Here is a 14,617-nt window from a genome sequence, read left to right as displayed (position 1 = left end):
AAGTAATAGTGAGTTGTCCTACTTGTGTCTCGAGTTTGGTAATTGATTGAGACTGATTTTGTAGGATTTTTTGAGTGGATTACATAAATTGTTGTAAAGTATTTTCTAAGGAAGGTTTCCTTTGTTGAGGATATGGTTGAATTTGTGGGGCATGAGTTTGGTTTTGCGTGTTGTATTGGTGCCCTTGATTCATTGGAGGTTGGTTTTGTCTTTATAAAAAGTTTGGATGGTTTCTCCAATTTTGATTATAAGTGGATGAAAATGGGCCATCATTTGGTTTCCCATAAGCATGAAGAGCATTGGCCTCCTCAGAAAAGGCTTCTTGGTAGGAAGGACATGATTGGGCATTATGGCAAGGACTATAACATATAGAACAAACATATTTTCTTAGTTGAATTGGAGAATTTATAGTTTGGCTTATGGCTAAAGTTTCTACTTTTCTCACTAATTTGTCTAAGGATGTTCTTAAGTCTAATTCATCTATTACTTCATACATTCCTCCTCTTTTTGGCGAATTAGTTAACCTAGACCTAGGATCAAAATAATTCCATTGTTTTGAATTGACAGATAAATCTTCAAGGGCATCCCAAGCCTCTTGTCCTTGAAAATTTAAAAAATTTCCAGAATGCATAGATTAAATCATTTTATGATTAGTGGGAGTCAAACCATCATAAAAATATTTTACAAGTCTCCATTTTTTCAAAACCATGATGAGGATATTTTAATAATAAATCTTTAAATCTTTCTCAACATTCATAAAACTCTTCATTATCTTTTTGAAAAAACTCGGAGATTTCTCTCCTTAGACTATCGGTTTTAGACATAGGAAAAAAGTTCAGCAAGAATTTATTATAAAGTTGATCCCATGTAGTTATAGACCCCGTGGGAATGGAATTTAACCAAGTTTTTTTTATTTGTCTTTTAATAAAAAAGGGAATAATCTTAGTTTGACCGACTCATCAGAAAATTTTTGAAATTTAAATGTTGAGCAAATTTCTAAGAAATCTTTTACATGCATATAAGGATCCTCTCTATCTAACCCATAAAAAGATGGCAATAATTGAATGATTGATGGTTTAAGCTCAAAATGGGTAGCAGAAGTGGTAGGAAAAACAATACATGAAGGAGCATTAGATGAAATAGGTGCAAAATATTCAAGCAAGGTTTTTTCAGGCACAACATTTTCATCAACATGATTTCTAGTAATATTAGGAATTGGTTCCATGATGCTCAAATTTTTACTAACACTTTCAATTTCAAACAAAGATAAATGTCTTTTTACTAATCGATTTTTAGAGTTACGTTCCCAATGATGCATACAATTTTCACAAACAAGGCAACACAGATAATCTAAAACAAACATTTTTTTGATGTGGAAGATCAGTTAAAACCGCAACCACAGAGCATACTTAGAATTTTTAGAGATTTTACAACAATATAATTTTTATAGTTTACTTGTCCCCATACCTATTTGATTCCACTTACTCGCAAACTACTAACAACTCCCTGAGGTTAATTAGTAGAGGTAGATTGGGAATTTCGTTCAAATTTCCTTTAAGGAAAGATTGCTTATGGTGAAAGGACAAAATTTAGGTTTTTCTTCAATTATTTTTCACAATTACACAATAATATGATAAAAGACAGAGAAAAATAAGGTAAAACTAAATAAGGCTATCAAAGATTAGGCAAGAGTAGGGAGGCATAGCATGTCATCAACCATAACAATAAGGTAAAAATTAGGAGGCACAAGTGCCATCAACTAAAACATAAGGTAAAAGACTAGGAGGTAAAAGTGCCATCAACTAGCTAGGAGGCAAAATTGCCATCAACTAGTAAATTGCACAAAACTATAACAACAACTATAACAACAAGATAAATAAAGACAACCACAACAAATGTTAGGAGGCACAAGTGCCGTCAACTAACAAAGATATACAAGAAATAAAAATTACAACAAAGTTATAACAAAATTAGGAGGCACAAGTGTCGTCAACTAAAAAAAAGCAATAAATATAAATATATAAGTAAGTTTTTTTTTATGGGTGGTAGAATTGTCCCAAATTTTCTTCTTATCTTTTTTTTTTTTAAGTTTTAAATATATATTTTTTTAGATTTTTGTATAAATATTTTTTTTAAGTGCAAAAATTAAATAACTAGTAGAAGAATTCACTAACCTTGAGATAAATTTCGTTTCTTTTCTTGCAACTCCTCGGCAACGGCGCCAAAATCTTGATGGACTCAAAATAGGTACGTTTTAAATATGAAAATCGCAAGCGCACAAATCGTTCATATAGAATAGTGATCATGTAAGCAAAGATGTCGAACCCAAAGGAATTGTCTAAAATAAAAAAGAAATCTATTTTAAACCAAAATTAATAAATTCTAACCTAACTCCAAAGATTGATGAGATTTTTGTATCACGAAAAAAAATAAAAGATAATAATAAAGCTATTAAAGCAAGAAAAATAAACAAGATAGGAATTGTAAACAAGTTGTAAGAGAAAGATTATTAAGATAATAGAATCTACAAAATATAAGTTCAATAATATCTATAAGTACATTGATTCCCAAGTTTTAATAGTAGAAATTAATCAAACTATTACCTATTCAATTTAGATATTCTTTTTTAGCACAAGTTCTTATATTAATATAAGATTTATCTTCACTTTTAGCAATATAATATCAAAGTATTTAGTGTGAACCAATCTAATAAAACAACAACAAAATCAAGGAATATTATTTATAAGGTATAACATAATATTTTTGTTCTAAGCATTTGATATGCACAATTTAATGGCACACCTTAATAAAATAATATTATGATTTTGCACTAATGAATAACAAAGTGTAAATATATGCTAACAATAAAAAATACATGATATTTAAGATGAAAGAAAATAGTTGAAGAAGAAAAATCCATAAACTTTGTTGCACAAATGGGAAATCAACATACAAAATAAATACTATCTAGTTACATATTGTTTCATCATCACCTTAATAATCTTAAAAAGATTAGAAACTCATAACTAGAATAGAAATTACAAAATAAAGAGAATACATACTTGAAAAATGCTCTTGAAAAACACTGAAATGGAGGAGAAAATGGTAGAAAAGATGATGGTAACAAAAAATTAAGCCCCTAAAAATAGTCTTGAAATTACATATTTATAGCCAAAATGAGATTATTAAAATAATTAATTTAAATTAATTAAATTGATTAAATTAACTAAATAAAGTAAATATGACATGTAGAGGTAAATTTTAGGTTTAATGATGATTTTGGGGTACAATTTGTAGAAAAGTTGGGTAAAAAAATGACATTTTTGGATAAAGGGACAAGGGGACAATTGATGGGCTCAAGGAAGAGGCTGCTGGGTTAGTTGGCTGTGAGGTGATGCTGGGCCTGGCTGGGTGGCTGGTAGGCGGCCTGTGAATTGTGGAAGAAGGCCTGAAATGGGCTCATGCAAGATGGGTCGTAGAAGGAAAGAAGGCACTCGGGCCTGGAGAATGGTGGAAGGCCCGCATGGCTGGTGGTTGGGCCGAATGGCTGGCGGCCCAGGTGGGGTTTGGAGCAGCTAAGGGGCGGCCCGAATTGGGGTAGGCCCACGATGGGTAGGTGGGGCTGGGCTGGCTTGGTTGGGTTGGGCTTCCTCTTTGTTTTTTTTCTTCTCTCTCAACAATGCCACTTTGCTTCACTTCTTTCATTTTCTTTCAAATAATGCATCATGTTTCCTACAAAATAATCATAAACTAAATAAAAATTAAATATTTTCACTAATAAAATAAACCATATAAATTCCATGAAAATATTAATTAAAATTTAATTTACATGACATTTAATTTCAATAAAATCACCTTTTTAGCATTCAATCTAACAACACTAATTTCAAATAATTAAACTACAACATAATACAATAAAATATCTATAAAACCATATAAAAAAAAAAAAATACAATAAGACTAATAAATTCAAAATTACTTAAAAACTTAATAAATCACTTAAAAACTCAAAGACTAAGCAACAATTATCATAAAAATGTTGTAAAATACCTCTATTTTGTAGAGTTATCGGTTGTTTGGTGCAATACTTGACTAATGATCAAGCACCAATGCATGCTCATATACAAAATTGCCCATGTGGGTGTGCAAAAGGGGCAGTACGCCACACCCAGTACCTAGCCCAACGCCTATCTACATGTGCAGATAACTAGAGTGAGCAATTTCAAGTTACGAAAATTAGTTCAAGAATAAATGAAGAGTGGGAAACAAAAATATATCACGGTCACTTGAAGGAATATATATATATATATTGTTATCCCAAAAATTGACGCGTCTGACATGGCATTAAGTTTGGACACGTGGAATAGACTGGGCAGACCTCCCGACAGGTTGATCAATAAATACTTGCAGGATACACGACAAGTCACTACTCGGTACACTTGGCAGAGAGCGGCTGGTCGGTGCGACATACAGGTAAACCTGGTCGGCAGGAAGCAGTTACACTCACTGATCACAGTATGCAAGAATCGGCCAACCACCCACAAAAAACACTTAACAGCCCTAGAAACTTGGTGAAGGCTTCCTAAGAATAGGACAGCAACTACCCCCATCAATTATGCTTGAGGTGCAATCCCTGGGCCAACAGAGTATTATAAATACAAACCCTCCACCATTGTGGAGAGGGTTGAAGAAAAATAGCCTACCGACCAACACTAGGAACATACCGAGCAGCTTGGCTTGGTACTTAGCAATGATTCTGCCATACTGTATTGTCTTTTGCACATAGAAATCAACTTGTAATCCCTTATGATCTTGTGTAAACCTTCAAGATTAATACAAATATAAGAGGACGTAGGTCATTCCCAATCTTTGGGGTCGAACCTCTATAAATCCTGGTGTTCTTTATTATTTATTGCTTATTATTACTAGGTTCTTGGCTCATTTATGGATCATTGATTATCTAATTGAAAGATCTCTCATTAATTATTTTGACTCCGCGTCAGTTGGCTAAAAAAACCAGTCGATATTTTGGTGCTTTCATTGAGAGCCCAAGACAATTACATTCAGATTCTATTACTCCAAGGATGGTAGTCTCAACCCGAAGGTCTAGCCAAGAGTCTCCATAGCCCGAGGCTGAAATCTCTCACCAAGTCCCGTAAATAAACAATTTCAATAGGCAGTGAAGTGACCTGCCGCCTAGGAATCCATCTGGTGTTGGGGGGCAAACCGCTGGGCCCACTGCACCAGGGCGTAGAACTGCTGCCTCCGCTGGAATCACCCATGCGGGAATGTCAGGTGAATCTGTTGTGCGGGAGACAGACCAGCCAAGATCCAGGGCTGGAGGTCCTGGACGGTATGAGCCCCACATAGATATTGAAGGACCTAACCCTGACATTGATCAGATAAGGGAAGTCATTGGGCAGATGCAAGATTAGCTTGCCTCCATGAACCAGGGGCGGGCCACTGTGCAGGAGGCCCTAAATGAAGCTTGCAAAAAACAAAGGAGAGATTTTCAAGAATGGATGGATCGACATGCCCGGGAGGTGCAGGCCCGCCAAGGATACATGGAATGCCGGACTCGAGATGCAGCTGAGTCCATCTGCAATTATATGCAGTAGTAGCAAACCCAAGGTATGGGAATGACAGCTGGAACTACTGTCCAAAACCAACAACGCCCTCCCGTTTTTGGTTTCGGTGAAGGTGTCATGCTTGGGCCAGAGGTTCAACCTCAGAATGGGAACTAGGGAATGACCATGAATCACAGATCTGGTCTGGGTGCCCAAGCGAACAATAATAGGCGACCCTTACCAGCTGATGAACAAGTCCTGCCAAGGCGTGGCATGGGACAAGACCAAGCAGGGAATTTTCGGCAAAGATCTCAGGGCAGTGGCCGTGACAGGAATCCTGGTCCTGCATGGCGAGATGGCAACCCCCGAGCTCTAGCACCGAATAGGAGTGGTCAACCCCAAAACTACTAGCAGAAACCTGGTCGGTACAGACAACATCAAGAATACCACCAAGGTCTCGAAGAGATGAGCCAGATTTTAGTAGCGCATACAGGCCCCATTATGCTGATGGGTATGACCATGATGAGGCAACAAGCCAAGTTTGCTAACAGAATAATCAAGGTCAGAGAGGTAACCAGGCCGAAGGATCGTTTGTCCCACAAGGGCATAATATCCCAAATAACCCACCACCTCAGGGTGGAGGGTTCTAGGGAGTACTTCTAGTACCAGGTCGAGCAGACAGCCAGAATGTCAGGGGCAGACCTCGGCCAAACTCCATTTTCAACTGAATGGGCCCATGGGAGGTGAAGACCTTCGAGATGCTCTTAATCACAGCAGCAAAAATTGAGATTTAGAAAACATAGCTCCGCCTGAGCCTGTTTGAGACCTGAAAATGGATGAGGTTCGCAATGTAGCACAGCCCCAGGCAACTGCAGACCCTAACATCCAAGCCCAGGTGGATCTATTAATCCAACTGGCAAGGGACTTGAAAGCCCCCAAGTTAACATATATTGAAATAGAGAGGCAAAGAGGGTACCTATTTTCAGACTGCATTAATCAGCTGCCCATACTTGTCAAATTCAAAATGCCAACATGGAAAATGTACTCTAGGTTGGAGGACTCGGTATATCACGTTCACAACTTTGAACTACAGACCAATTTATAGGGAATTCTGGATGATGCCAGGTGCAAGATCTTCCCAACCACCCTGTTAGAAATCGCCCAGCAATTGTTCTTCAAGCTACAACCAGGGTTGATTACATCATGAGATAGATTTGTATACATATTCTATTCCCAATTCTCCTCAGCAGTAACCCTTCCCGCCGAGCCAAATGACCTGGTGGACATAAAACAGAAAGATAATGAACCTTTGAAGGATTACATTCAACATTTTATGAGGGAAGCCACCAGAGTGAAATCCCTTAGTGATGATGGTAAATTAATAGCCATCAATTCGGGAGTTAAGGTAAAGATTATGTTCTGGAGTAGTTTGAAAAGGAAGTATGCACGTACCACTCAGGAGTTCCTTGATTGGGTAGAGGAATTCATCAAGCTTAAGGAGGCCGAGCGGGAAGTGGATAATCCAACTCAGGCGGCTATCGAGCAGGGCTGATACGAACCACACCAACATTGTGATGAAACCCGACACCAAATATGGAACAGCCACCAAGAACATACGAGATTGGAATGGAACCGCGAACCAATGCTTAGCCAAGCACGAACCTTGGTATGAGGAAGACGCCACAAACGGGGATGGAATCCGTTTGATAAGTAAGGATGAACGCCACAAGGAATCTCCTTGATAAGTTCAAAAGTTTCTTCAAGAACTCAAGAAGAAATAAACTCACAATTTCATTCAATATAATCTGATTTTTCCAAATGTTTTCAAGGCCTTATATAGCCAAAAATTACATCAAGACAAGCCCCTTTGTCTTCCTAATGAAACCGAAAAATTAAGGACAGCCCCTTTGTCTTCCTAATGAAAACTGAAATTAAAGACAAGCCTTTTGTCTTCCTAATGAAAACCGAAAATTAAAGACAAAAGGACTATTGGACTCACACAAGTCAAATGTTTGACTTATCACAAAAATAAACAAAGACTAAATAAAAAACGTGATTAAAAATAAAAAGACTCATTACAGGAAGCTAAATATTGATCAAGCTCCTAAACTGGTGTCCTCATCATTCCTCCCCTCTTGACTTGGATCAACTGGAACTTGACTTGGATTTTTAGTCTTGGTGTCCTCATCATTCCCCCCCTCTTGAGAAAGATTTGACCTCAAATCGTCACCTGCATCAAAAGGACTCAAATCAGAAACATTAAAAGTAGCACTAACAGTTTACTCACCTGGTAAATCGAGTCTGTAGGCATTGTCATTGATCCTTTCTAGCACTTGAAACGGCCCATCTCCTCGAGGTAGCAATTTGGAACGTCTTTGTGCTGGGAATCGCTCTTTCCTCATGTGTAACCATACCCAATCACCGGGATCAAAAACCTGCTTGTTAGCATCAAGTTGGTTAGTGTTTAAAAGAGCCTCCTTAACCTCACTTTTTTTTGCATAAAAATTATTTTGTTTTCTCTCTAATTTTCCCTCATTGATCGAACTCTTCTCTTTCTTTTCTCTCTCACTTGATTCGACCCTTTTCTCTCTTTGTCTCTTTTTTTTTCTCACTCTCATTCATCTTTTCACTCTCCTTCTTTTGCTCACTCAATTTTTTTTTATCACTCAATCTTTGCAACCTCACTTGGTCTTCATATACTTGCTTTGGCGTCAATGGAGCTAGAGTGATTGTTCGTCGATGGAACGTGAATGAGTACTTGTTGGTGAAGCCATCATGCTGGACTCGCTGATCAAATAGCCAAGGCCTTCCTAGAAGGAGGTGTCCAGCTTGCATGGGAACCACAACGCACAATACCTCATCCTCATACTTGCCAATTTGAAATGATACCACCACCTGTTTTGTAACCCTCACTTCACCACTATCATTCAACCACTGCAACTTGTATGGACAAGGATGTTTAAGCGTTGGGAGCCCCAGCTTTTCAACCATGGAAGAACTAGCAACGTTAGTGCAACTACCACCATCAATAATAACACTGCATACCTTGTCTTTCACATGACAATGAGTGTGAAAGATGTTCTCTCGCTGCACCTCTTCTTCCTCTTCTTTTGCTTGCAAGTTTAAGGCTCGTCTTGTGACTAGTGCAAGCATTTCACCAGATTCTGCCCCAAACTCCTCATCACCCATAGAAGCGTCCTCCAATGGTGGCATGTCATCAAGATCATCTTCCTCTTCGGAATCTATCTCCCCATTATCCCGAATTACCATAACTCGCTTGTTTGGACATTGGCTAGCTATGTGTCCTCGCCCCTGACATTTGAAGCATTTTATCTCACTAGAATGGGACGAAGTAGGGGCTGTTTTACCTTGAGGGGTCGTGGCTAGTTTTGGTGTAAAGGATGAAGTAGGTTGGTCTTCTTCCTTCTTTGGATAGTTCGACTGCCAAGGTGTTGCACTTGAATGGTGTGGGCTCGGTCTTGGCTTTGAACTTGTACTACCCCTCTTGAGCTGCCTCTCAACTTTGATTGCCATATGCACCAAATCTTCCAATTCCACATAATGGTGTAGCTCAATTGGATTAGCAATCTCTCGGTTCAACCCATTCAAAAACCTTGCCATGGTTGCCTCCCGATCCTCTTCAACATTGGCTCTAATCATAGCCATCTCCATCTCCTTGTAATACTCATCAACACTCTTGGAACCTTGACGAAGGCCCTGCAACTTAAGGTATAGATCTCGATAATAATGAGGTGGTACAAACCGTTGCCTCATCACCCTCTTCATTGCCTCCCATGTGTCAATAGGTCGATCTCCACTCCGCCTCCTGTTGATGCACAACTGATCCCACCAAACAATAGCATAATCAGTAAACTCAATGGCAGCTAGTTTTACCTTCTTCATGTCGGAGTAGTTGTGACAATCAAAAACTAACTCCATCTTCTTTTCCCACTCAAGGTATGCCTCAGGATCGCTCTTCCCCTGAAATGCTGGAATTCTCATCTTTATATTTCCTAAATAATCATCTACCTGGTTCCTAGCTTCTCTATCCCGACCATACCTCCTATGGTTACCCGCCGACATCCTATCAAACTCTTCATCAGAAACTAACCCTTCCAAATCCCCTTCATTCTCATCCTCCCTTTGGTACACCCTATTCCTCCGTGGCCTCCGTTGTGTTCCTTCTTCTACCCTATCCAACCTCTCATGTATTTGCTCACACTCCGCCCTCATCATCCTTCGCATCTCCCCAATTAGTGCTTGCATTTGCAGATTCGGAACTTCAAGTGGTGGAATATCATTGCTTGCATTTTTCTCTGGATTTTGTGCCATGATGGAAATCTGCAAAATAAGGTTAGAATAATATGGAGAAAAGACCTCACCACACTCCCTCACGTGTTTCGCTCAAATAATATTTTCACTCAAATCCCCTCGTGTTTCACTCAATTTCAATGGCTTTTACCCTCAAATAGGCTCACACCTCTGCCTTTTTTCACTCGTATTCTTCTTTAAGTTCTTTCAAAACTAATCCAACGGTAATATGGAGTATTCAAGCAGCAAATCCAACCAAACAAACCAAACGAACACCGACGAAAATTGGTGAAAATGACGAAAAAATGATGATTTTTGGAACACTTGTGTGGGGTTTTGGTCAAAAGGCCTCTAGACCATAAGGAACAAGAATAGAACAAAATTTTTTAAGAGGGGTTTTGGTCAAAATGATGATTTTTTTTTTTATTATTGTTCGGATCCCCTTGAAATTAAGAACACCAAAGAACCAATCCGAAAACCAAGCAAACTGTGGTACTATAACAGATTCAAGAACAATCCCAATAACAGAAAACGATTATTCCCAAAATCTAATCTGTGATTCAACCAATAAAATCAAAACCAAACTAATTTGTGGCACTATAACAGTCTCGGATTCCACAACAAATAAAGGAACCAATTGAAACCAGGGACACAATTGAAACAAGGGAATTATCAATACCATTTTCGGATTTCATAACAAGAACATGAGAAACCCAAGGCAAAATTCGGATTTAACAATAAGAATAAGAGAAACTCAAGCCCAACTCAGATTTCACCATAAGAACAAGAGAAATCTCAAACCCAATTTCAGATTTTACAATAAGAACAAGAGAAACTCAATCCCAATTTCAGATTTCACAATAAGAATAAGAGAATCTCAATCCCAATTTTGGATTTCACAATAAGAATAAGAGAACCTCAATCCCAATTTCAGATTTCACAATAAGAATAAGAGAAAACTCAATGCCAATTCGGATTGCACAATAAGAACAAGAGAAACCCAAAAGCACATTCGGATTTAACAACAAAACAAGAGGACTCAATGAAAATTCGGTTTTCACAATTAAGAACCCTAATTCAAGATTTTTAGAAACGAAAAGAAAACAAAATAGGGGAAATTTCAGAAACCCTAATTCAATTGCAATATTTGAACAAAGAAACGAAATGGAAAAAAAAAGAAAAAAAAAAAGATAGGCAAACCGTATGAACCTAGGCTTGGATTTCAAACAAGGAAACAATTGAAATAAGGAAAACAACAAGCTCTAGAATAGTTTCAGATTTCACAAGGAAACAAGGACAAAGAAATCAAAACACGAGTAGATGATGAAATTTTTTTATTTTTTTTTTCTAATATAGAAACACGAATTGAAAGAAAAACACAAAGTAAAGGATAGGCCAAACTGGATGATCCTAATCTCTGATACCAACTGATACGAACCACACCAACATTGTGATGAAACCCGACACCAAATATGGAACAACCACCAAGAACATACGAGATTGGAATGGAACCGCGACCCAATGCTTAGCCAAGCACGAACCTTGGTATGAGGAAGACGCCACAAACGGGGATGGAATCCGTTTGATAAGTCAGGATGAACGCCACAAGGAATCTCCTTGATAAGTTCAAAAGTTTCTTCAAGAACTCAAGAAGAAATAAACTCACAATTTCATTCAATATAATCTGATTTTTCCAAATGTTTTCAAGGCCTTATATAGCCGAAAATTACATCAAGACAAGCCCCTTTGTCTTCCTAATGAAACCGAAAAATTAAGGACAGCCCCTTTGTCTTCCTAATGAAAACTGAAATTAAAGACAAGCCTTTTGTCTTCCTAATGAAAACCGAAAATTAAAGACAAAAGGACTATTGGACTCACACAAGTCAAATGTTTGACTTATCACAAAAATAAACAAAGACTAAATAAAAAACGTGATTAAAAATAAAAAGACTCATTACAGGAAGCTAAATATTGATCAAGCTCCTAAACTGGTGTCCTCATCATTCCTCCCCTCTTGACTTGGATCAACTGGAACTTGACTTGGACTTTTAGTCTTGGTGTCCTCATCAGAAAACAGATGCTAGAATACCACCAACCATGCAGAGGGAGGAAAGAATAGGGCTAAGAATGGAAAATGCAGTAATAGGGCTGGAAGTAGCAGTAACCAAATGACAACAAGAAGCCTTAGATCGCCGAGCAACCTAAACCACAAGAATATGTTGCTAAATTTACTACTTGCTCCATCCTGTTAGAGACCTGGGCGGACATTTTTAATGCCACATAGACTGTTGTACCGTACAGAAGACCTCCACCAATGAAGAAGGATGTTAACAGATGGAATATGACCAAGTTTTGTCGGTTTCACAATGAATATGATCATGAAACCAATGAATGTAACCACCTGAAGAAGAAGATAGAATTCCTCAGTAGACAAAACAATGCTCATTTGAAAAGGTATGTACGGCCGGCTGCCAACCAGCATCCTCAACAGCCTCCTCGGCAACAGTCTCGACAATATCATAGCAGTCAGCCTATCCTACCACCACTAGTTGTTGGTCGACTAGATATGATCTGCGGCAGGGCGCATTTAGCCAGAAATTCTGGCAAGGCCTGAGAAAGGTACGCTCGTTCCCTTAGGCACGAACATGAGGAAGATGTGTTGGCTGTCCAGGAGCGTACTCCCAAACATCCTCGCTATGAGTGTGAGCCCATCACATTCAGCAAGGAAGACACAAATCACGTATATCATCCACATAATAGCCCATTGGTAGTAGAAGTACAGATAGCTAACATGATCGTACCTCGAACGATGATTGACCATGGGTCATCAGCCAACATCCTGTTCAAAAGTACCCTGGCCAGGATGAATTTGAGCATCAAAGATCTGGAACCATGCGAGCAATTGCTGTATGGATTTACAGGGAATGGCATGGCCCCAGCAGGAAGCATAAGATTGCCTTTGACACTGGGAATGACTCCTAATAGCAACATTGTAATGGCTTTGTTCGTGGTAATCAACATCCCATCTCTGTACAATGCCATGATAGGCCGACCAACCCTGTATGACCTCTGAGCAGTCACTTCAGTCTTCCATCTGCTCGTTAAATTCCCAACCCGAGCAGGTATAGGAAGTCTTAAAGGGAACCAACTGGTGGCTAGAGAATGTTATAATTCATCAGTAAAAGAGGTAGGGAAGGCAACCTGCACCGCACAGCCTGCAGGGCCCAGTCACCAAAAATAGGATACAGCCCAAAACGGGGGGGGGGGGGGGGGGGGGGAAGACATAAACCCTCATTTTGGGGATATTGATACAGGGGTCCAGTCGAAGAATTAGAAGAGGTCCCGTTTGACCCAGAACGCCCGACGAGGGTTGTCAAGGTAGGGAAAGAGTTGTCTGGGAACATAAGACCCGCTTTGATCCAGTTCCTATGGAACAACCAAGATGTATTTTCCTGGTCTTACTATGATATGGTGGGGATCTTCCCAATCATTACAAGCCACGTCCTCAACATTGATTCTGAACACTTCAAGCCCGTACAACAGAAAAGGAGGTTGTTGGATCCAATGAGGGCAAAGGCATTGAAGGACGAAGTGGAGAAGCTTCGAAATAATGACTTCATTAGGGAAACTTTCTACCCAGTATGGGTGTCAAATATCATGTTGGTGCCAAAGCCAACAACAAGTGGAGGGTATGCATAGATTTCACCGATTTAAAGAAGACATGCCCGAAGGACTATTTCCCACTTTTGAGAATTGACCAATTGGTGGACGTTATATCCGGCCACAAGATCTTAACTTTTATGGATGCCTATTCGGGGTACAACTAGATATGTATGCATCCATCCAACCAGGAGCACACCAGCTTCTGCACGGACGTGGGGTTGTATTGTTATAAAGTTATGTCGTTCGGTCTGAAAAGCATTGGAGCGCCACATATCAACGACTGGTAAACCGTATGCTCAAAGATCAAATAGGAAATAACATGGAGGTTTATGTGGATGATATGTTGGTGAAATCCAAAGAGTCTAGGGAGCACATAGAAGACTTGGAGGAATGCTTCAACATCCTGAGACAATATAGAATGAAATTGAACCCCCTAAAATGCTCCTTTGGTGTGGGGTCGGGAAATTTTTTGGGGTTTATAGTGAATTCCCGGGGAATTGAGGCAAACCCTGAGAAGATAAAGGGACTGCTGGACATGCCCTCACCAGCCAGTATCAAGGACGGGCAGAGTCTAACAGGATGCATAGTAGCACTCAGCAGATTCGTGTTCAAATCCACTAATAGGTGTATTCCATTTTTTAATATCCTCAGAGGCACAAAGAAATTTGAATGGACTAAAGAGTACGAACAAGCCTTCCAAGCTCTAAAGCAGCAACTGGCACAACCCCCGATCCTTTCAAATTCTCTGGAGGGTGAAGAACTGTGCATATACCTAGTAGTAACTCAGAACGCTGTCAGTGCAGTCTTGGTTAGAGAAGAAAAATAGATCTAACATCCAGTCTACTATGTCAGTAAAAGGTTGGTCGAAGCCGAGAGAAGGTATCCTCTAATTGAAAAATTAACTTACTGCCTACTCCTGTCGTCCAGAAAACTTCACCCGTACTTCCAAGCTCATCCCATAAAGGTTCTCACTGACCAACCATTGCGCCAAGTCCTACTAAAACCAGACACCTCTGATCAGTTACTAAAATGGTCTATCGAGCTCGAGCAATATGAAATCATTTACCATCCCTGAA

The 14,617-nt window shown here is 39.2% G+C and overlaps 1 non-coding gene across 1 annotated transcript; it reads left to right on the top strand.

Moving 5' to 3' along the window:
* Positions 1-702: 702 nt before the first annotated feature.
* On the top strand, positions 703-809 carry LOC133807702 (small nucleolar RNA R71). Its single transcript, XR_009879601.1, has one exon. It is a non-coding gene; the product is annotated as a small nucleolar RNA R71 (small nucleolar RNA).
* Positions 810-14,617: the final 13,808 nt, after the last annotated feature.

Source organism: Humulus lupulus, chromosome X, assembly GCF_963169125.1.
Source record: "Humulus lupulus chromosome X, drHumLupu1.1, whole genome shotgun sequence".
Classification (NCBI taxonomy): domain Eukaryota; kingdom Viridiplantae; phylum Streptophyta; class Magnoliopsida; order Rosales; family Cannabaceae; genus Humulus; species Humulus lupulus.
The sequence above is the reverse complement of the archived record's forward strand: the minus strand, read 5'-3'. Positions and strand labels throughout refer to the sequence as shown.